Source organism: Mastigoproctus giganteus, chromosome 12 (genome assembly GCF_048544385.1).
Source record: "Mastigoproctus giganteus isolate SK-2022 chromosome 12, ASM4854438v1, whole genome shotgun sequence".
Classification (NCBI taxonomy): Eukaryota; Metazoa; Arthropoda; class Arachnida; order Uropygi; family Thelyphonidae; genus Mastigoproctus; species Mastigoproctus giganteus.
The window spans coordinates 158,313,390-158,338,106 of record NC_143586.1 but is presented as its reverse complement, the minus strand read 5'-3'; the positions used below and the strand labels follow the sequence as shown (position 1 = coordinate 158,338,106).

At 38.0% G+C, this 24,717-nt stretch overlaps 1 long non-coding RNA gene across 1 annotated transcript in view; it reads left to right on the top strand.

The window, feature by feature from the left end:
• LOC150077539 (uncharacterized) overlaps positions 1-24,717 on the top strand; it is a 60,535-nt gene that overhangs the window by 8,108 nt on the left and 27,710 nt on the right. Inside the window, exon 2 of the long non-coding RNA XR_016547730.1 lies at positions 18,081-18,133. This is a non-coding gene — a long non-coding RNA (uncharacterized LOC150077539). The remainder of the gene's footprint in view (positions 1-18,080; positions 18,134-24,717) is intronic.

Sequence of the window (24,717 nt, the reverse complement as noted above, 5' to 3'; positions counted from 1 at the left end):
GTCTTAGGGTGTTTATCCCCCGCCTTTCTGCTGTTTTTATAGCGGAAAACGAGTTCCCTACTTAAAAAACCAACTGAACTGTAAAAGATATTTTAACCAAAGATTAGGTTTTTACGAAACTTCGGAAGTGATTTAAGTAAAAAACGGACTTAGTTTTCAAAATTTGTAATTATTTTCACTTATTTTAATAACGTATTGCAGTTTTTATTTATGTTCATTTAAGCTTTCATGTATTATGATATCATGTGACTTTAGCGTGTTACATGTGTGCAGGGAAAGCAGTGAGTGGCAGCTGTCAACCACTGCATTGTTTCTGACCATTAGTCAAAATTAACCCCAAGGGGCTCACATCTGGTGAGTATGGGCTTGGCACACCCAGGGTCCTGAGCTGGATATCATCATTTTTTTTCTTGGTGATTCCCTTCTCTCTCTCTCTCTCTCTCTCTCTCTCTCTTGGTAATTCAGAAATTTTTTTTTTTTTTGGCTGGTGCTGTATAAGCCTCAGGCTTCCTTGCACCATATGGCTAATAATAATAATAAAAGATAATAATATTGACTTGTACCCAAGATCTGGAGTATTACCCATTTCATTTATACCACGACAAAAGTATGTCCATGACATCACAAAAAAACAAAACAAAACATAAATATATGGGACTTGACACAAGATCCACTGGTGTTATCTCTCCCCCATAGATATTCAACAGGATGCGCCTCCCTTGTGCTCATAGCAACTATATGGAACAATTTGGCAGCATGTGCAGTGGCAGAGCTGGTGATATTGTAGCTTTGCTACAGTGACCATTCTTCCAGTCTTGTGCCTGAGGGCAGAGCAGGTGTTTCAGTTGAGGTGATAAAACAGTTAAGGAATTTAATTGTTTAAGTTCATGTCATGTGGTTAGCTGTGGATGAAGGAATGGGATGCGGAAATCTAATTGAGCAAGGACATGCACAACGAACCTAACACGGATTATCCGTTTCCTAATATCTGTTAGAATTGCACAAATTATTTCTGTGTTAATATGAAATGTTTCTTCCATTGCTCAGAGTCATCCCACAGTCTTAGAAGCCAGTGAAACATGTGAATGAGATTAACATAGTTACCATACATGCTTGTTTTTGCACTTGTGTGGAAACAAGTGCTTCAGTTACACTTTCTCCTGAAACAAAATTGAACGTTTCCTCATTGTTCCATCATATAACAACAAAACAGCTTTAATGTAATGAAAAACTCACATCAATGAACTATGGATAAAAGGGTGGTTGAGGGGGAGAAGACAGAGAGTGGTAATCAATGGACACTGCTCATCGTAGACTAATGTTATTAGTGGAGTTTCTCAGGGTTCAGTGTTGGTTCCATTATTGTTTTCTGTATTTATAAATGATATTGATGATGGTATATCAAGCTTAATGTCCAAGTTTGCAGATGATACGAAGGTTGGCAGGGTTGTCAAGGACACTACTGACACTATGCTGCTGCAACAGGATCTGGAAAGATTGAGCAGATCGGCTGAGAGGTGGCAAATGAAGTCTAACCTTGACAAATGTTATGTACTACATATGGGAAACAGCAACCCCAGAGCAACGTATCAACCCTGTGGTACTACACTGACAGTGGTAGAGAATGAAAGGGACCTGGGGGTGGTGTGCAGGCAGATATGAAGTTCTCTGAGCAGTGCAGACAGGCTGCAAGAGTAGCTCATGGTGTATTGTCAATGATATATAGAAATTTTTCTAGCAGGGATAAGGAGGTGATTATTCCCTTGTATAAGGCAATGGTGAGGCCACACCTTAAGTACTGTATACAGGTCTGGAGGCCTCATTTCAAGAAGGATGTAGAGCTGCTGGAACGAGTACAGAGAAGGCAACAAGATTAGTGAATGGAACAAAGGGTTGCAAAAATTTGCAAAAATTAAGCCTTAAATTTGCAAAAATTAAGCCTTATGAAGTAAGGCTTAATTTTTGCAAATTAGTGTCTGGAGACTAGGCACCAGCGAGGTGATCTGATAGAGGTGTATAAAGCCTTGAATGGTTTGAGCATGCTCAATGCTGATGGGATTCTTCCTCTTGCTCAGAATAATCACACGAGAGGGCATAAATTCAAATTGAGGAAAGACAGATGTAGGATAGTCGTCTGGAAATCTGCCTTTAGCCAGCAGGTGGCTGGCTGGTTGGTGGAAGAGACTTCCATCCCTTGTCGTGGAAGTCAATATTGGTTGATTTTAATTAACAATTAGTGTAATTTAATTAATTGATTTTGATCAATTAATTCAATTTAATTAATTAAATTAATTTTTAATTTTTTTACTAAATTGAAATGGCAATCTATTAATTATGATCTGGTGAACTCAGTTAAAAAATATCGAGCAAAATTAAACAACAGAAACGAATAATAATAATAATAAAAAGTTTTTATCATATTTTTTAGATTTTTCCATGTCACTCATCCAAATTTGCAGCATTTGGCAGATGTAATTTGAATGTCTTTATTTTTGTTAGCTGTTCACATTTTACCATTGAAATCTCTCTTCCAAGATTAGACATTTGTTGTTTACATCTCATACTTGCAATGTGGGAATGAGAGTTGCCTGGAATATAGATAGACAATGTTTGCTCACCTGGCTGGCATATGCTAAATACCAAAAAAAAAAAAAAAAAATTAATGTGTCAATTCACAGTATAGAAGTAGTAGTAGTAGTAGTGGCATGTGATGCAAGAAAGCAAGTGAATCATCAGCCAAAAAAAAAAAAAAATCACACCATTCCCTCCAAATACCTGTCCAGCTCCTCCTTAAATTTATTTAACCTATCAATTTCCACAACTACAGATGGAAGTTTGTTCCAGCAATTAACCACCCACTGGCTAAAGGCAAATTTCCGCACATCTATTCTACTTCTGTCTTTTCTTAATTTGAATTTATGCCCCCTTAGGTTCGTAATCTGAACAAGTGGAAGGATCCCATCAAAATTCAGCGTGCTGAACCCATTCAAGGCCTTATACACCTCAATCAGATGACCGCACAGGTGCCTAGTCACCAGCCACTGCAATTTGCAGAACTTAAGCCTCTCTTGGTAAGAGGATCCCTTCATTCCCCTCACCAATCTTGTTGCCCTTCTCTGTACACGCTCAAATAAATCTACATCCTTCCTAAAATGAGGCCTCCAGACCTGTACGCAGTACTCAAGGTGTGGCCTGACCATTGCCTTATACAGAGGGACAATCACCTCCTTTTCCCTGCTAGCAAAATTCCTGTATATTATTGACAAAACCCCATGACCTGCCCTGGCAGCCTGTCTGCATTGCTCAGAAATCTTCATATCTGACTGCACAATTACTCCCCCAGGACTTTTTCATTTTCTACCACCTTAAGTGTAGTACCACACAGTTGGTACGTTTCTCTGGGGTTACTTCTACCCATATGCAGTACTTTACATTTGTCAAGGTTAAACTTCAGTTGCCACTTTTTAGCCCATCTCCCCAAATTATCTAGATCTTGTTGCAGTAGCACACTGCCATTTTTGTCATTAACAACCCTGCCAACCGTTGTATCATCTGCAAACTTCGACACTAAGCCTGATATACCTTCATCAATATCATTGATAAATAAACAAAACAACAGAGGACCAAACACAGAACCCTGTGGGACTCTACTAATAACATTAGTCCATGAAGAACAGCACCCATTAATTACCACCCTCTGTCTTCTCCCACTCAGACATCCTTTTATCCATTGTAACAACTTACCCTTAATACCATTCTGCTCCAATTTGTACAATAATCTTCCTTGCACAACAGTGTCAAAAGCTTTCCTGAAATCCAAATATATGATATCAAAATTATTTTTTGCATCCAGTTCCTTTGTAACCACATTATAATATGCTATCAAATTTGTCAGACAAGTCTTTCCCTTAACAAACCCATGCTGTGTCAGAATTATTGCTGCAGTCTTGTCTAGATGATCCTGCAATGCATCTTTAACTAGTGACTCCATTATTTTACCCCTAACAGAAGTTAAACTAACTGGTCTGTAATTACTCGTGTCACCCTTCGATCGCCTTTGTGAATTGGGGATACATTTGCACATCTCCAGTCTATGGGGACCTCTCGTGAGTACAAGGATGCTCTCATAATTATGGCTAAGGGTTTGCTTACTTCCTTTGCCACCTCCTTTAATATAACTGGATAGATCCCATCCACTCCAGGTGCCTTTCTTATGTTTAACTTCAACAATTTCTCTTCCACTTTTTTTGATTCATGAATGAGATGTGTTCTTATAATTTATATAGTGTATTAGCATCTAAGATGTGTAGAATTGTGTGCTTATGAATTGATTTGGATGTTATGCACATGAATAACTTGCAGTAAAAAGATTGATTCCTTTGCTTGATTAACTACAGCCTCCATCAAGAAGATTTTTTTTTAAGAACTTCTCCAGTTTCCAGCAGGATTTCGACCCAGACCTCTCTGATTGAGGGACATGGCGAAACCACTATTCTGTGATGGAGTGATTGAGATGTGGGAGAAATAATTACAGTATAATGTTATTTTAAAAAAAATGTGAAAGAAGCAAATGATTTTTAAATGAATATAAAAATAATTATCCCATTTAGTACACCCCATTGTTACTATTCTGGTGTTTCTTCCTCCCTCTCCTGAATGCTATTTTAAAAAAAAAACATTAATTTATTATTATTTTTTTTTTTCATTTTTTTAACAGTTAATTGATTTTTAAATTTCCTTCTTAACTAAATTAAATTCTTAATTACATATGCTTCAGTAAACTTTCTGGGTGCTTCAAATGCCCTGCTTTGAAATTAGTAAAACTGCCAACAAATTTAAGTTCTTCTTTAAAAGGTGTCTTTCAAAAAAAAGAAATACACAAAAACTCGGAATAATACTGCAGCACACAAGATGGATGCACATTCACTTTATCACATATTTGCTGTGGACTGTTTCAAATAAAAAAAAAAAAAAGAAGTAAAATTATTCTTATATCTAGGAATAATTTTTTTTTTTTTTTTCAGTTTTTTAATAAAGTTAAACCTATTTTCCCCATGTCTTTTTGGGCACAAATAAAAAAAGTGATATTGTTTACAGTTAAATAATGCCCATAATACTTCTTTATCGATAATGTTTATGGCATGAGGAGTTTAAACCATTCTCTATATTTTAGCATATTGCACTTAAATTATAGTGGTCAACTTGTAAAATGTTACGAAAACGAAAATACCCAATCGTGACTAATTTCATTGTGCTTAACATGAAAATTACATTAAATTTGTCAATTGGCTCTTGTTTTTGAATTACAGTTGGGGTCTCTCATATTAGGGAAATGGGGAACATGCTTTGTAAAAAGGATAGGTGGAACAGGACCAAGGTATGTCTGCCAGGGGGCAAAGGATGATGACGTTGTAGAGCGGATATCATCTTTTAAGGGCACAAAAGGTGATATAGTTGTACACTTTGGCACTAATGATATTACCAGCAGAATTACTTAACAAATACAGATCATTGTTGAAAAAAAGCCGTGAATTAGGGTTGAATTTGAAAGTGTCTGCAATTCTGCCCAGACATGATAGCAGGGAGTATATGATGAGAGCCTTGTCAATCAATTCGGCCCTGGAAAGATTGTGCAAGGCTCCAGGGGTAGAATTTTTTTCAGCCTGGACTGTACTTGTTAACAGGAGAGATTGCTTCTACAGGGATCGCATCAGCAAATATTTGCTGATGCTATCGACGCAGTGTTAGGTGGGTTGGAAAACTGCTAGCTTGGGGGGATACAAGGACTAATAGATTAACACTAGCTACTGGCAGAGGTGAAAGTGATTCTTGCAGTGCTTCTATTGGAATGAGCAGAAGCCTGAAAACAAGATGCAGGATATTTCAGAGACTGCTGGGAGTCACTGCGGTACAAGAAAACACATGGATTGTGTTAGGGTAGCTAAGAATAGAAACAGGTGCATGTATACTTGGGTGTACACCAATGCTAGGAGTTTGGTAAATAAATTTGATGAATTTGAGGTATTGCTCAAAGCATCAAAGACAGATATTGTTGGGATATCAGAGATATCCTGTTGTCTATCCTTTCTGTAGACAATGTCTACAGAAAGGATAGACAGGATAGGAAGGGAGGAGGAGCTATGCTATTAGTTAAGAAACACATAAAATCCAAGGAAGTGAAGCCAGTCGACATCGATGGACAGGGCAGTGTCGAGTCAGTTTGGTGTGACATAAGCATAGGGAAATCAAAATTGAGAATAGGAGTGTGCTATAGGCCTAATGACTCTGATGAGTATAATAAGAAACTGTACAGGGAAATAGAGTGGGCCAGTAAATCAGAGAGTCTTATAATGGGGGATTTTAATTTCCCAGATATTGACTGGAATTTGTGGTTTGGTCACTCACACACTAGCAATGCTTTTGTGGATTTATTGGATGATTGTTTTCTACATCAGCATGTTCGGGAAGCAACTAGAGGGAGTAATACTCTTGATTTGATTATCAGTAGTGTTTCTTCATGCATTAAGAATCTGCAGATAAAGGAATCACTAGTTGGCAGTGATCACAGTGTGCTGAAGTGGGATTTACTCAAAGTGGTAACTACCATGAGGGGTAAAGGGAAGGGTTATTGCTTTCGTAAAGCGACTACAATGGTCTGAGACAGTATTTAAATTCTGTACAGTGGGACCAGCTGATGATGTTACCAACAGCAAATTCAAAATGGGAAGCATTTAAAGAACTTATTTTGGAAGCTACTAGGCTTTACATACCAACTAAGAAATATTGTTCAAGGTTTATGCCTAAATGGATGGCAGATGAACTAATGAGACATATGGCAGAGAAGAAAAATGCATGGGATACATATAAATTAACACGTGACACAGAAGCCTATGATAGATACAAGTTGATCTGTAACCAAGTTACAAAGGAGATTAGGCAGGCGAAGGCAGATTACGAGAAAGCTTTAGCAAGGGATGCAAAGAAAAACAGCAAAGAGTTCTTTACTTATGTAAACTCTAGAAGGAAGAGGATGAATCAGATTGGTCCACTTGATATCGATGGTTCAACAGTCGATGATCCTGCTCAGGTAGCTAACAAACTAAATGAATATTTTGCATTGACATTCACATGAGGAGTTATTCAGTGAGGAAAATGCCAGAGGTGTATTCAACTCTGGCATTAAGCTAGAGAATCTTGTAATAACTGAGAGTAAAGTGGAGGAGAAATTGTTGAAGATAAACATAAGAAAGGCACCTGGGTGGATGGGATCTATCCAGTTATATTAAACGAGGCAGCAAAGGAAGTAAGCAAACCCTTAACTATAATTATGAGAGCTTCCTTGGATTCAGGGAGGTACCCATAGCCTGTAGATGTGCAAATGTGACCCTAATTCACAAAGGAGGATCAAAGGCTGACAAAAGTAATTATAGACCTGTGAGTTTAACTTCTCTTCCAGGAAAATTAATGGAGGCACTGGTTAAAGAAACACTGCAGGATCATCTAGACAAGACTTCAGTTATAGCTCGGACACAGCATGGTTTTGTTAAGGGGAAGTCTTGCCTGACCAATTTGATTGGATACTATGATGAAGTCACAAAAGAACTGGATGCAGGGAATAACTTTGATATTATATACTATATAACTTTAGAGATTATAGTAGATTATATACTATATAACTTTAGATCTTATACTATATGATCTTAGAAAGGCTTTTGATACATGGAAGACTGCTGCAAAAATGGCTGCTATGGATAAAGGGGTGGTTGAGGGGGAGAAGACAGAGAGTGGTTATGAATGGACACTGCTCATCGTGGACTAATGTTATTAGTGGAGTCCCTCAGGGTTCAGTGTTGGGTCCATTATTCTTTTCTGTATTTATAAATAATATTGATGATGGTATATCAAGCTTAATATTCAAGTCTGCAGACGATACAAAGGTTGGCAAGGTTGTTAAGGACACTACTGATACTATGCTGCTGCAACAGGATCTGGAAAGGTTGAGCAGATGGGCTGAGAGGTGGAAATGAAGTTTAACATTGACAAATGTAAAGTACTACATATGGGAAACAGCAATCCCAGAGCAACGTATCAACTCTGTGGTTTAGGCGCATTATAGCCAAAGTAGCTTATGTGCCATCAAACACCAATATCAACAACAAACAACATCAACTCTGTGGTACTACACTGACAGTGGTAGAGAATGAAAAGGACCTGGGGATAATTGTGCAGGCAGATATGAAGTTCTCTGAGCAGTGCAGACGGGCTGCAATCGTAGTCATGGTGTCTTGTCAATGATATACAGGAATTTTTCTAGCAGGGATAAAGAGGTGATTATTCCATTGTATAAGGCGATGGTCAGGCCATCGCCTTATACAATGAGTACTGTATACAGTACTGTATACAGGTCTGGAGGCCTCATTTCAAGAAGGATGTAGAGCTGCTGGAACGAGTACAGAGAAGGGCAACAAGATTAGTGAGTGGAACAAAGGGTTGCTCTTACAAAGAAAGGCTTAAGTTTTGCAAATTACAGAGTCTGGAGACTAGGCATCGGCGAGGTGATCTGATAGAGGTGTATAAAGCCTTGAATGGTTTGAGCATGCTCAGTGCTGATGGGATTCTTCCTCAATAATCACCTGAGAAGGCATAAATTCAAATTGAGGAAAGAGAGATATAGGATAGATGTGCGGAAATTTTCCTTTAGCCAGCGGGTAGTTGGTTGGTGGAACAGACTTCCATCCCTTGTTGTGGAAGTTGATAACCTAAATAAATCTGGTGAGTATGGGCTTGGCAAACCCAGGGTCCTGATCTGGATATCATCATTCTTCTCTTTCTTGCTTTCTTGGTGATTCCCTTCTACTTCTGACTCTCTCTCTCTCTCTCTCTCTCTCTCTCTCTCTCAGGGTAACACGGGAATTTTTTTTTTCTTTCTTTGGCTGGTGCAGCATAAGCCTCAGGCTTCCTTGCACCATATGGCTAATAATAATACAGTAATAATAATAATAATAATAAATCTAAGGCTCAGCTGCACAGGTATTTCGAACGAACGGAGGGGTGAAGTGGAATTTTTTTTTTTTAGCTGATGTTGCATAAGCTGCTTTCTTGCATCATATGCCTCTACTAATGCTAATGCTATTAGCAAGTTAGAATACATTATAAATTACAGCTCTCAGCAAAATGCACAGTAACACTACAGCTTCAGTACCAACACGCTTTTCTCATGTGATTGGCAACTGTCACCTCGCTCTTCATCACATGATAAGTTGTTGTTACTTCAAATGTGTCTTTGACTCTTTGCTGTAATCCTTGAATACGGCTAGGTGTTGGGTGATTTGTTCTCAGTTAACGGTTGTTTTCTGCGAGATTTCTACTTTTTGTGCAGTATTTGTGTCATATAAGATTAATATGCCCTAATTGTGTGAATAGTCTGGATGACATTCAGTTATGAATGTGGAGGTCACGTTAGCTTCAAGAAAGCATCCCTTAACTTGAACCATAAAAAAGGCCTACTTCTTATACTTTGGGTGTAAAGTAGGCGACCAGGATAATAATTGGGCTCCACATATATGGTGCACTACCTGTTCATCAAAATTCAACATGTGGGTGAATTGGAAGTGAGGGAGACAACAAATCATGTCACAGACTGTTACTTATGTATGGTACCTCCTATTTGAAAAGGGATAACAATGAAGAAGTGGACAGGGATGTACCCAAATATACCGTCTGCAATTCGTCACGTGCCTCACGGTGAAGTACTACTTATTCCCGAACCATCCAACCATTTCTCTCTACACTCTGATGAAGATGAAGATACTGATGAACATCAACTTGATATACACAAAGAAGTACAGCAGCTGCCATTTTGTCCAAACTTTTATCCTTCTGATCCACGTAAGTTCACAGAAAGGGAGCTTAATGACCTCATCAGGGATCTTGAACTGCCGGACAATAAGGCAGAGCTTTTGGCCATTAGGTTATAACAGTGGAATCTTCTTGATCATTCTGTAAAAGTGAAAACCTTTTGTACTTGAAATAAAGATTATGATAAATTCTATCAAACAGAAAGTGAACTCACTGTTTCTAAGGATGTTGATGGTCTAATGGCAGCAATGAACAAGGGCATCTCCATAGCCAGGTGGGCAGGAGCATCAGTGTGTTAGCACACACTTCTTGATTAAACCGGGGTTCGAGCCCGTGACCACCAAATACAGAGAATACGGAAAGGTCAGGGAATGACCACCGCATATCCCCAGAGCAGTATGACCTTAGTTGCTAATGCTCCTAAAAATCAAATAACAACAACAGCAATGAACATGAGGCATGTTCCTGAAGAATGCCGACTATTTATAGATGCATCTAAGGTTAGCCTTAAGTCTATGTTATCACACAATAGAAATATGCTGCTTTCAATACCTCTTGCATACGCTGTCCACAAAAAATCCAACATGGAGAACATCCTCTTAGGTGTACGCTGAAGAAATTGTTGAAGATAAACACAAGAAAGGCACCCAAGGTGGATGGGATCTATCCAGTTATATAAAAGGAGGCAGCAGAGGAAGTAAGCAAACCCTTAGCCATAATTAAGAGAGCTTCCTTGGACTCAGGGGAGGTACCCACAGACTGGAGATGTGCAAATGTGACCCCAATTCACAAAGGAGGATCAAAGGCTGACACAAGTAATTATAGACCTGTGAGTTTAACTTCTGTTCCAGGAAAATTAATGGAAGCACTGGATAAAGAAGCACTGCAGGATCATTTAGACAAGACTTCAGTTATAGCTCGGACACAGCATGGTTTTGTTAAGGGGAAGTCTTGCCTGACCAATTTGATTGGATACTATGATGCAGTCACAAAAGAACTGGATGCAGGGAATAACTTTGATATTATATACTTGGATCTTAGAAAGGCTTTTGATACTGTTGCACATGGAAGACTGCTGCACAAATTGGAGCAGTGTGACATTGGAGGCAAATTGCTGCTATGGATAAAGGGATGGTTGAGGGGGAGAAGACAGAGAGTGGTAATCAATGGACACTGCTCGTTGTGGACTAATGTTATTAGTGGAGTCCCTCAGGGCTCAGTGTTGGGTCCATTATTGTTTTCTGTAAATGATATTGATGATGGTATATCAAGCTTAATGTCCAAGTTTGCAGATGAACAAAGGTAGGCAGGGTTGTCAAGGACACTACTGACACTATGCTGCTGCAACAGGATCTGGAAAGGTTGAGCAGATGGGCTGAGAGGTGGCAAATGAAGTTTAACATTGACAAATGTAAAGTACTACACATGGAAACAGCAACCCCAGAGCAACGTATCAACTCTGTGGTACTACACTGACAGTGGTAGAGAATGAAAGGGACCCGGGGGTGGTTGTGCAGGCAGATATGAAGTTCTCTGAGCAGTGCAGACAGGCTGCAAGGGTAGCTCATGGTGTATTGTCAATGATATATAGGAATTTTTCTAGCAGGGATAAGGAGGTGATTATTCCCTTGTATAAGGCAATGGTCAGGCCACACCTTAAGTACCATATACAGGTCTGGAGGCCTCATTTTAAGAAGAATGTAGAGCTGCTGGAACGAGTACAGAGAAGGGCAACAAGATTAGTGAATGGAACAAAGGGGTGCTCTTATGAAGAAAGGCTTAAGTTTTGCAAATTACATTGTCTGGAGACTTGGCACCAGCGAGGTGATCTGATAGAGGTGTATAAAGCCTTGAATGGTTTGAGCATGCTCAGTGCTGATGGGATTCTTCATCTCGCTCAGAATAATCACCTGAGAGGGCATAAATTCAAATTGAGGAAAGACAGATGTAGGATAGACGTGCGGAAACTTGCCTTTAGCCAGCGGGTGGTTGGTTGGTGGAACAGACTTCCATCCCTTTTCATGGAAGTTGATAGCATAAATAAGTTTAAGGCTCAGCTGGACAGGTATTTTGAACGAACAGAGGGGTGAAGTGGAAGTGGATTTTTTTTTTTTTTTTTTTGGTGATGCTGCATAAGCTTGCTTTCTTGCATCAAATGCCTCTACTAATGCCAATGCTATCAGAAATATGAGTGCCAGATATGTGGTGATTTAAAGGTAATTGCCATTTTATTAGGAATACAAAAGGGTTACACTAAGTATTGTTGCTTTTTCTGCAAGTGGAATAGTCATGCCAAGGATATGCGCTACGAGAAGAGGAGTTGGCCTCAATGTAAATCATCAACACCTGGAATGAAGAATGTAGCTTTTGAACTTTTGGTAGATCCAAAAAAAGTTTTGGTTCCATCACTCCACATCAAACTGGGGCTCATGAAAAATTTTGTGAAGGCTTTGGAAGTGGATAGTCTTGCATTCACATATTTGCAAGAAAAATTCCCAAGACTTAGTACAGAGAAGATTAAGGTAGATGTTTTCATTGTTTCACAAATAAGGCAACTCTTCAAAGATGAACAATTTGAATATGTGCTTAGTGATAGCAAGAAATCAGCGTGGAAAGCCTTTCGAAATGTTTCAACTGGTTTTCTAGGAAATGTGAAAGCTGGCGACTACAGGCAGCTTGTGGAAGATCTGAAATTTGTACATTGATGTAATTTTATTTAGTAAATTGAATATGCCTTTGTATAAGAAAATTTATTTTCAGTTCAGAATGAATGCCAGAATGGCACTTTTTCATTGTATGCATCCACAATACGTGTTAACTACCTTATGTTTATTATTTTATCTAATATATTATTGATATCAGTAAAATATTTAATTTTTTGAATATGCATGGAGTCTACTGTTTTTAATTTTTGTAATTTAATTGACAAGCAGCTTTTGATGCCATAAAAATAATTTGGGAAGTATTTTTATCCAGTAATCAAATTGGTCTGGGATGATACTGATGTTCTTGTTGTTAAAATTTTTCATTTTGAACATTGCATCAACATTTCCTGACATTTAAAATTTTTCAGTTTGATTTTTGCTTGTAACCAAGCCTCTTTCCATAGTCTTGTCTTGATGACAAGGATTTCATGGTGGATCCAGAAACATTGTGTATAAAATTTAGTAGTTTAAATTAATGGATGATACCAAGTTAAGCAGTTTACTATCAGTTCTCTGTACCTATTATTGCCTTAATGAACTTAATGAAAAATTAACTTAATAATTAAGCGTAAAAAGTGTTTATTTTATTTATTTTTAAACTTAGGACTCAGAATGGCACTTGGTTCTCATCTAGAATACATGTTAACTTCCTTTTATCTGTTATCCCGATGAAATTTTTGCTTATATTAGGTTTAACTTAGTTAAATCTATTATAATCATGTATGTACTGTTCTTTTTGCATAATATTACAGCTGTTATGGTCCAATACACTTAGGAGGCCATTCATACTTGGAAACTAAAACAAATCAGTTTTATAAAAATATTTAAAATAAAAATAGCGAAAAAATTATTGTAAGTGGATAATAGCAAACTGAAAGAAATACTTGGTTATCTGATGAGCTAAAAAAAATTTGTCCTTTCAGTAATTTTTTTGGCTAATTTTAATTTAAAAAAATTTTTACAAAATCGACTATAGTATTTTTATTTTAACCCACCAGAAGGTGTGTAGGTTTTATAACTCATTGGAGGATCAGGGAGTCTCATTATCCTGTTTTCAACTTTTATAGTACAGCTAATTTTTGGTTTTTTCCCCTCACCAAATGCCAAAACTATGTGGAGTATAAATACAAAATATCATTTAACCTGAGTTTAAATTAAAAATGTTCTTAGTTTGAGATTACAGTACAGAACATTAGTATTTAGTAGAGGCATATGATGCAAGAAAGCAAGCTTATATAGCATCAGCCAAAAAAAAAACAAAAAAACCTTCCCATTTCACCAATCCATTCACTCCAAAAGTTTGTCTAGTTCAGTGTTGAATTTATTTGAGCCATCAATTTCCACAGTGAGAGATGGAAGTTTGTTCCAGCAATCAACGACCCGCTGGCTAAAAGCAAATTTCTGCACATCTGTTCTACAACTGTCTTTCCTTAATTTGAATCTATGCCCCCTCAGGTTCGTAATCTGAGCAAGCGGAAGAATCCCATCAGAATTCAGCGTGCTCAACCCATTCAAGGCCTTATACACCTCAATCAGATCACCTCACAGGTGCCTAGTCTCTAGAAGCTACAATTTGTAGAACTTAAGCCTATCTTGGTAACAGCAACCCTGTGTTCCACTCACTAATCGCATTGCCCTTCTCTGTGCTCATTCTATTAGCTCAACATCTTGACTAAAATGAGACCTCAAGACCTGTATGCAGTATTCAAGGTGTGGCCTGACCACTGCCTTATATAAAGGGATAATCACCTCCTTATCCCTGCTAGAAAAATTTTTATATATCATTGACAAGATCCCATGAGCTGCAGCCTGTCAGCACTGTCCAGAAAACTTCATATCTGATTGCACTATTACTCACAATCTTTTCCATTCTCCACTACCCTGAGGGTAGTACCGCACAGTTGGTATGTTACTGCTACCTATATGCAGTACTTTGCATTTCTCAATGTTTAACTTCAGTTGCTACCTGTCAGCCCATCTGCTCAATTTCTAGATCCTGTTGCAGCAGCTTACCATCCTTACTGTCATTAAAAACCCTATCAACCTTCATATCGTTTACAAACTTGGACAATAAGCCTAATATACCTTCATCAATATCATTGATAAATATAGAAAACATCAATGGGCCCAACACAGACCCTGGGGAACTCCACTAATAACATTACTCCATGAAGAGCAGTGTCCATTGATTACCACTCTCTGCCTTCTTCCACTTAACCAACCATCTCTTTATCCATAGCAGCAACTTGCCCTTAATGCCATACTGCTCCAATTTGTACAGTGGTCTACCATATGCCACAGTATCAAAAGCTTTCCTAAAATCCAAGTATATGATATAAAAATTATTTTTTGCATCCAGTTTCTTTATGATCACATCATTGTATCCAATCAAATTGGTCAAACAAGACTTCTCCTTAACAAACCCATGCTGTGTCTGAACACTATACCTGCAGTCTTGTCTAGATGATCCTGCAGTGTTTCTTTTACCAGCAACTCTATTTTCCCCGGAACAGAAGTTAAACTAATAGGTCTGCAATTACTTATGTCACCTTTTGATCCCCCCTTTGTGAATTGGGGATACATTTGCACATCTCCAGTCCGTGGGGACCTCCACTGAGTCCAAGGATGCCCTCATAATTATAGCTAAGGGCCTGCTTACTTCCACTGCTGCCTCCTTTAATATAACTGGATAGATCCTATCACCCAATGTGCCTTCCTTATGTTTAACTTCAGAAATTTCTCCTTCACTTTGCTCTCAGTTATTACAAAATCTTTTAACTCTTTGTTAGAGTTTGATAAGCTTCTGGCCTCCACTTCCCTACAGAATTCCTCATACATGAGGAATTCTGTAGGGAAGTCAAGGCCAGAAGGAATTCTGTAATTATTTCATCTGACATCCATTTAGGCCTAAACCTTGAACAGTATTTCTTAGTTGGTATGAAAAGCCTAGTAGTTTCCAAGATTAATTCCCTGAATGCTTTCCATTTAGAATTTCCTGTTGGTAACATCATCAGTTGGTCCCACTGTATAGAATTTAAAAAATCTCTGAGACCACTATAGTCCCCTTTATGAAAGCCCTTCCCTTTACGCCTGATGGTAGTTACATCTTTGAGTAAATCCCACAATAATACACTGTGATCTCTCCTACCTTGTGGTTCCTTTATCTGCAGATTCTTAATGCATGAATAATCACTGCTGATAATCAGATCAAGAGTATTACTCCCTCTGTTTGCCTCTCAAACGGCACCTCCGTAGCCAGGTGTGCAGGAGCAGCAGTGCGTAGCACATGCTTCTTAATTAGACCAGTGTTTAAGCCCATGACCACCAAATACGGAGGATGCGGAGAGGTCAGGGAATGACCACTGCATATCCACGGAGCAATATGGCCTTAGTTGCTAATGCTCCTAAAAACCAAATAACAACAGCCTCTCAAACATGCTGCTGTTGACAAACATCATCCAGTAATTCCACAAAAGTGTTGCTAGTGTGTGAGTGACCAATCCACATATTCCAGTCTATACCTGGGAAGTTAAAATTCCCCATTATAAGACAATCTGATTTACTGGCCCACTCTATTTCTTTGTACATATAAATATAATGAATTGTAAACTGCTATCTTGGTATGTGAGACTGATGGTGTCTTAAGGGTAGCATTATAAGGGTATAAGTATTTGTGATTATCTATTTACTTAATATTAATTTATTTAATTTTAATTATTAATCTTATTAACTAAATTAATAACAAATGTAAAATTATTTAAAACTGTTAAAATTTAATCTTTACCTGACATTTGCTTATAGCTCACTCAAGATCGAATCCTAACAAATAATAAATGTGTAATCAAATTAACAACTTTATGTAAATAAAGTCATTATAATTTAAAAATAATCTGTAATTCCTTAAGGAAGTAAATGCAGATTACATGCCCCATGCTGGTTTAATTGCTCATTATTTCACCAATTTCCAATTCTGAAATAAACCAATACTGAAATAAACAAATATTTCCCATTGAATGTTTTTCTGTTAGTAGAGAATAGTATAATCTTTGAGAATGTTTAATATTAAATTCATATCTAAAATAGTTATTTTTAATGAATTTTGAAAATTTTTAAATAAACAACTCTCAAAACGATAACACAGTGGCATATGAAGATTCATTATTCTGGCACCCTTTCAATGGAATTAAATGCCTTATGAAGGATGACGTGTTACATAAACAAATGAATAAAAACAGCTATTCTAAATTGTTTACATGTTTCCTTGCTTTCCATGGGAGCATGAAATGAGAAGTTTCAAGCAAAATATACAATGGTCAGATATCGTCATGTGAAAAGTTTAAAGATATAGACTGCCGCCTCCCGTGAACAGATGCTGGTCAAATAGCTACACTGCTTTACATACATGACTTGTCACAAAAATTTGTCTGAGTTACAAAATAATGGCTCTTCTTTCAAACCTATTGGGATTAACCAACACAGTTTTAGATTGTATTTTGTTGTACAGTGACAGCAGATAGAGGTGGTATTATTAACAAAAAATTTGTTATACTTTTATTTGAATAATGAGTTTCTTGGCAAGTTAGGACTATTCTATCTTTGTTTTCAGATACTCTAGATATCCTTGGGGCTTGAGTCAACCCCCAAGGATATCTAGAGTATCTGAAAACAAAGCCCAATCGAGTATTAATTGGTTTATTTACTTTTTTTTTTTAAGGCACATGCTCTGAAGTTGACACCAAGGGTGGCCATCATTGTTCATTAATCTTGAATTCTTCATATGAATACTTGAATATTTTACACTAGTGCTTTCCACAGTGAGTGTTGTGTCATGTCCAAAAGGGTGTTGCCAAATTAGCATCGTATCATATTGTTTTCACTCTAAGTTTCTTTCAGTGCATATAATGAGATGATTGATTGATTAAAATATAATCATTGGGTAATGAATTAAAATTTTACTACATTTATTTTTTCACTTGCTTAACACGTGGCAAGCCCCAGATGTGTTCTATCTTTCTGAAAGCTGAAAACTGATATAGGCAATTTCAGATGGCCATGATTAAGCTTGTGATCAGCTGCATGTCTTCCTTCTCTTTTACTTTTGATACATGTTTTTGACTAAAAAAAGAAAAAAGAAGTTGTGCACCTTTTGCATTTAATATAATCTTAAAGATAAGGAACAAAAGGAGTGTGGATGTTGAATAATTACAAAATATGGAATTATTTTTGTCATGTATGCAATGCGTCAGATTTAAAAAAGTTTGGATAGCATTGCTTAGCACAGTACAATATCATTTTTAATTAAAACTGAATATTTGTATTTCTACATCCTAAATTTAACACAAAAATTTTTTTCTTATTTTTAAAATAAGAAAGAAAAATGGTTAAGGAAATTTTATACATAAACTCAACTAATTTCTCATTAAAACATATATATATATATAGTCTGAATGGCTGTTTTTTATATAAATAATATTAAGTTTTACATTAACCATAAGTAATATTATATTTGTATTTCAGTATCTGATCTCTCACTTTCATATATGACTGTTCAGTGATGGAGCCAAACTCAGGTAAAATTCATTTTCATCACTAAATGTTGCATTATATAGATCACATTCATCATAAGTATAAAGTTTAAAGTTAGGGCCAGTTATCATTAGCATTAGCATTAGTAAAGGCATTTGATGCAAGAAAGCAAGCTTATGCAGCATCAGCCAAAAAAAAAAAAAAAAAAACACTTCCCCTTCACCCCTCTGTTCATTCGAAATACCTGTCCAGCTGAGCCTTAAACTTATTTAGGCTATCAACTTCCACGACAAGGGATGGAAGTCTGTTCCACCAACCAACCACCCGCTGGCTAAAGGCAAATTTCCGCACATCTATCCTACATCCGTCCTTCCTCAATTTGAATTTATGCCCTCTCAGGTGATTATTCTGAGCGAGAGGAAGAATCCCATCAGCATTGAGCATGCTCAAACCATTCAAGGCTTTATACACCTCTATCAGATCACCTCGCTGGTGCCTAGTCTCCAGACACTGTAATTTACAAAACTTAAGCCTTTCTTCGTAAGAGCACCCCTTTGTTCCATTCACTAATCTTGTTGCCCTTCTCTGTACTCATTCCAGCAGCTCTACATCCTTCTTGAAATGAGGCCTCCAGACCTGTATACAGTACTCTAGGTGTGGCCTGACCATTGCCTTATATAAGGGAATAATCACCTCCTTATCCCTGCTAGAAAAATTCCTATATATCATTGACAATACACCGTGAGCTACTCTTTCAGCCCGTCTGCACTGCTCAGAGAACTTCATATCTGCCTGCACAACCACCCCCAGGCCCCTTTCATTCTCTACCACTGTCAGTGTAGTACCACAGAGTTGATACGTTGCTCTGGGGTTGCTGTTTCCCATGTGTAGTACTTTACATTTATCAATGTTAAACTTCATTTGCCACCTCTCAGCCTACCTGCTCAACCTTTCCAGATCCTGTTACAGCAGCATAGTGTCAGTAGTGTCCTTGACAACCCTGCCTACCTTTGTATCATCTGCAAACTTGGACATTAAGCTTGATATACCATCATCAATATCATTTATAAATACAGAAAACAATAATGGACCCAACACTGAGCCCTGAGGGACTCCACTAATAACATTAGTCCATGACGAGCAGTGTCCATTGATTACCACTCTCTGTCTTCTCCCCCTCAACCACCCCTTTATCCACAGCACCAATTTGCCTCCAATGTCACACTGCTCCAATTTGTGCAGCAGTCTTCCATGTGCAACAGTATCAAAAGCCTTTCTAAGATCCAAGTTTATAATATCAAAGTTATTCCCTGCATCCAATTCTTTTGTGACTGCATCATAGTATCTAATCAAATTGGTCAGGCAAGACTTCCCCTTAACAAAACCATGCTGTGTCTGAGCTATAACTGAAGTCTTGTCTAAATAATCCTGCAGTGCTTCTTTAACCAGTGTCTCCATTAATTTTCCTGGAACAGAAGTTAAACTCACAGGTCTATAATTACTTGTGTCAGCCTTTGATCCTCCTTTGTGAATTGGGGTCACATTTGCACATCTCCAGTCTGTGGGTACCTCCCCTGAGTCCAAGGAAGCTCTCATAATTAATGCTAAGGGTTTGCTTACTTCCTCTGTTGCCTCCTTTAATATAACTGGATAGATCCCACCCACCTTGGGTGCCTTTCTTGTGTTTATCTTCAACAATTTCTCCTCCACTTTACTCTCAGTTATTACAAGATTCTCTAGCTTACTGCTAGAGTTGAATACACCTCTTGCATTCCCCTCGATGAATAATTCCTCATGTGTGAATGTCGATGCCATTTAGTTTGTTAGCTACCTGAGCAGGATCATCAACAGTTGACCCATCGATATCATTCTTTGTAATATACCTCTAGCTTTGTTGTGATGAAGGAATATTTGACATTGCTAATTATACTAATACATTTTTAAAAATTGTTTACAGTAATAAGTTCATACTTCTACACTTCTGAATTAAAAATGCTTAGTATAATTATAAGTTTAATAATTATTAAGTAATAAGTAATTATTACTTATTACTTAATATATGCAACTTGATATTATATATATTGTATTATATATTATATTATATTATATACTTGATATTATATATACGCAACTTGAGGCTTTTCCCCTAAAATGCGATGTAATAAGTAATATTAAAATATATAATCACATGTGTACTTAGAAAAAATAATCCCTTTTATAAACTGACATATGGGTTAGTGCAATTGAATAATTTTTATATGTAGCAAAGTACTCAAAGTAGGTAAATGGCATCATTTTAATTATATCTTGTATTGTGAATACCTTCACAAGAGGTTTCCATGATATTACACTACCTTGAATAAGTAACCGCTAGTATCCACTGAGAATAAGTAGCAATAATCTTCCGACTGGTGAAGCATTACTTATTCGAGGTAGTGCAATATCATGGCAACTTGTTGTGAAGGTATTCACAATATGAGATATGGCCCCGGGTGCCAAGCGAATGTGATCGAGCGTTTTCTCTGTGCTTAAAAAGTGATTATATAAAAGCGATTTAAAGTTATATTAAGTTACTGCCCTTAAGAAATTTATTTTTTATATCAGCTACTGTCACAAAAAGTACTTGTACAGAGCAAGAAAGAAAAGCTACCTTTCTTTATTTTTCATACTTCTTTTACTAACACTTAATACTCTACGCTTGGTCACACCGGGCACTGCTCCTGCCTCCTCGTGGCGGGGCCGGAAGTCTTGGCAGAAAAGCTCATCTGCCAAGGACTAAAAGGAGCAAACATGGATCAACATGCCTTTCCGCCTCTCGAGCCGACAAGCTCTCGGCCAGAGTTAGACCCTGACCATAATACGTCGCAACCCAAGAGGTTGAAAACCACTTCCTCAGCGACAAATTGTCCTGCATTTCTTATAATGCACTCTCTTGCAGATCAGCCTCTCAGTAAGCTCTCTCCGTTCCTTATCCAGAAACAACTGGAAAGTTTGGCAGGATCTCCTAAGACAGTCAGGAGATTACAATCAGGCGACCTGCTATTGGAAACAGCGAACAGTAGACATTCAGAGAAACTGCTAAAACTTACAAGTTTTGCTGGAATTCCAGTAAAGGTTTCTCCCCATGCCACCCTAAATACATCTAAGGGTGTTATATCCAGCTGGGATCTATTGAATGTCACGGAGGAGGAGTTAACACAAGAGCTTCAAGATCAAAATGTCACTGCTGTGAAAAGAATTATGGTGAAAAGAGAAAATATACTCACACCTACAAGGAATATTATTCTAACTTTTAACACGCCAAATCTACCACCATCGATAAAAGCAGGCTACCTACTCTGCCGCATTAGACCATATATTCCTAACCCATTGAGATGTTTTAAGTGCCAGAAGTATGGCCACTCTCAAACGGCATGCAGAGGAAACCAGGTTTGTCCTAATTGTGGGTCCGCTGACCACACCCAAACTGACTGCTTGGCAAAAGAAATGACTTGTCCCAACTGTAAGGGAAACCATCCTGCCTACTCAAGGACGTGCGATAGATGGAAAACTGAAAAGCAAATCGTTAAATATAAGATTGAAAATAAAGTGAGCTTTCAGGAAGCACGGAAATTAATTGCTCCCAGTATGAATAAACGTACGTACGCCAATATTACGCAAAAATATCAATCAGTAGCCACTCAAACTGATGTTACAGTCCCTTCTACCACCTCAATCTCTGACTGGGCTCGGACTGTTCTCTCTCAGCAACAGTCCAATGTCCCGAAACAGTTGAACCAGGCAAGTAATACTGCACTTACAGTACCAGCTACAACTTCTTCTCCTTCCCCAGTGATTTCTTCTATACCGAATAATCGCAACTCAAATTTAAAAAAGAATATCCAAGAAACGTCTATGGATACTATTGACTCATCCAGACAGGAAGAACCGATCTTAGAAATATATGCGGAAGAAGAAATGGACACCGGTCGACCATTATTCCCAAAAAAAGATAAACCAAGGCCTGAACGTCACAAGACAGTCACATTAAAAAAACAGTCAGAAGCAGCTTCTTCTACTAAACATCAGTAATGCCTTACATTCTACAATGGAATTGTAGAGGATTTCGTAGCAACCTTAACGATATTCAAGTCTTAATTAACCGCTACTCTCCAGTTGGTTTCTGTCTACAGGAAACCTATCTAACTCCGCAAATTTCCACCAACATAAAGAACTATGTAATCTATCGGCACGATCGTAATAATTCAAATACTGCCCGTGGGGGTGTGGCCATCTTAGTCAGCTCAAATATCCCGACCAAGCAAATTTTTTTGCAAACTACAATTGAAGTTGTCGCCGTACGTTTGATAACCCAGATTGCTTTAACACTGGTATCAGTCTATCTCCCACCAAGTCATACCTTCTCTTACCAAGACCTTGAAAACCTGCTAATGCAACTAGAACCCCCTGTCTGTCTCTTGGGTGATTTCAATGGCCACAACCCCTTATGGGGATCGACAAAATTAGATATCCATGGCCGCTTAATTGAAACCTTTCTGGATAAGGAAAACCTTACTGTTCTTAATACTGGTGCACCTACTCACATACAACTACCAACTGGACAAACCTCTGCAATCGATCTATCAATATGTTCCCCGATTCTGTATCCAATTATAGAATGGTCTGTTATAGACGATCCCATGGGCAGCGACCATTTTCCGATTATTTGCGACCTGCTCACTGCACAACCACCATTAATCATACCCTGCAGGAAATGGAAGTTCTCTCAAGCCAACTGGGTCAAATTTCAATCAGTTGTCACCCTGGATGAACAATATATACAAACACAGTCGATAGATGAAGCCACAGAGTATATCACTTCACATATAATATCTGCAGCTAAATGTTCGATTCCATTGTCGAATCCCCAGTCCCGACGGCACCTTAACTATTGGTGTAATCAAGAATGCACAATAGCTAAGAAGTTAAAAAATAAAGCGTGGAATTTATTTCGTAGATCCCCAACCACAGCTAATCTTATCAATTACAAGAAACTAAGAGCAAAAGCACGTCGCACTCAAAGAGAAGCAAAGAAGAATTCTTGGATTCGGTTTGCATCCACCATAAACAGAAACACTAACTCCAGGATAATATGGAAGAAAATCAGGCAGATTTCTGGAAAATTTCCAACCACCCCTTCACCAATTCTTTCATGGAATGGGCAAGAACTATCTGCTCCTCAAGACATTGCAAATGCCTTGGCTAAAACTTTTGCCGAAGTTTCTGCGGCATCAAATTATTCTCCGGATTTCCAGAAAATAAAGACCCAGACTGAACAACGAGCCATCAACTTTCGAACTTCAGTTTTCTTTCCATATAATCAGCCTCTGCAATATCATGAACTTATACATGTCATTAAAACAACACGCAACAGTGCCGCTGGACCAGATGGAATCTCTTACATTATGTTACAACACCTTGGTGAGAGAAATTTACAAATACTGCTGGTCTATTATAACCGGATATTTATGGAAAACATTTATCCCAGCTCTTGGCATCATGCCACAGTTCTTGCCTTTTTGAAACCCGGTAAAGATCCTACCAGTCCTAACAGTTATAGACCTATTTCTCTATCCAGTTGCCTCGGTAAATTACTTGAAAAAATGATCCATAATCGCCTTGTTTGGATCATCGAAACGCAACAACTAATTAGCAATAATCAGCATGGCTTTCGAAAGAACAGGTCCTCCTTAGATCTCATGATCAAAGCTGAGTTTGCAATTCGTAATGCCTTTGTGAAAAACGAACATCTTGTTATGGTTTCCATAGACATAGAAAAGGCATTTGATACTACCTGGCGTCGTGGCATTCTCAGTGACCTCCATGCTCTAGGTCTACGAGGCAACCTTCCTATATTCATCAGGAACTTTCTCAGGACTCGTTCGTTCCAAGTTCAATACCGCAACTCGCTTTCTATGACATTTTTACAGGAAGAAGGAGTGCCACAAGGGTCCATACTTAGTGCAACCCTGTTTGCCCTAAGAATCGATTCCATCACAAAAGATCTTCCAAATACTGTTGAGACCTACCTTTATGCCGATGATCTCTCTATTTCTTGCCATTCTCTGAATATGAGATCCATTGAACGGCAGCTGCAGATATGTTTAAATAAAGTCCAAAGGTGGGCAGAGTTAAATGGCTATCATCTATCACAGCAGAAAACTGTTGCAATCCACTTTTGTAATCAACGGAAAATGCATACAGATCCCGAACTTCAGATGCAAAACTTTACTGTTCCAGTGACTAACAGCATCAAATTCTTGGGCTTAATCCTTGACAGGAAACTGAATTTCCTTGAGCACATTAAATCTGTGCGTATATCCTGCCTCAAAAAGCTGAACATACTAAGAGCTTTATCTGCCTTGTCTTGGGGAGCAGATCGTACATCTTTGTTGCTCTTATATAGAGCATTGATCAGATCCCGATTGGATTATGGTGCTCCTCTTTATGATTCCGCCCGTAAGAGTACATTGAAATGGCTGGATCCTATACAGCATAGCGCATTGCGGATTGCACTTGGTGCTTTCAGGACATCTCCTACTCATAGCTTGTACATTGAAGCTGATGAGCCCCCCCTTCACCTCCGCAG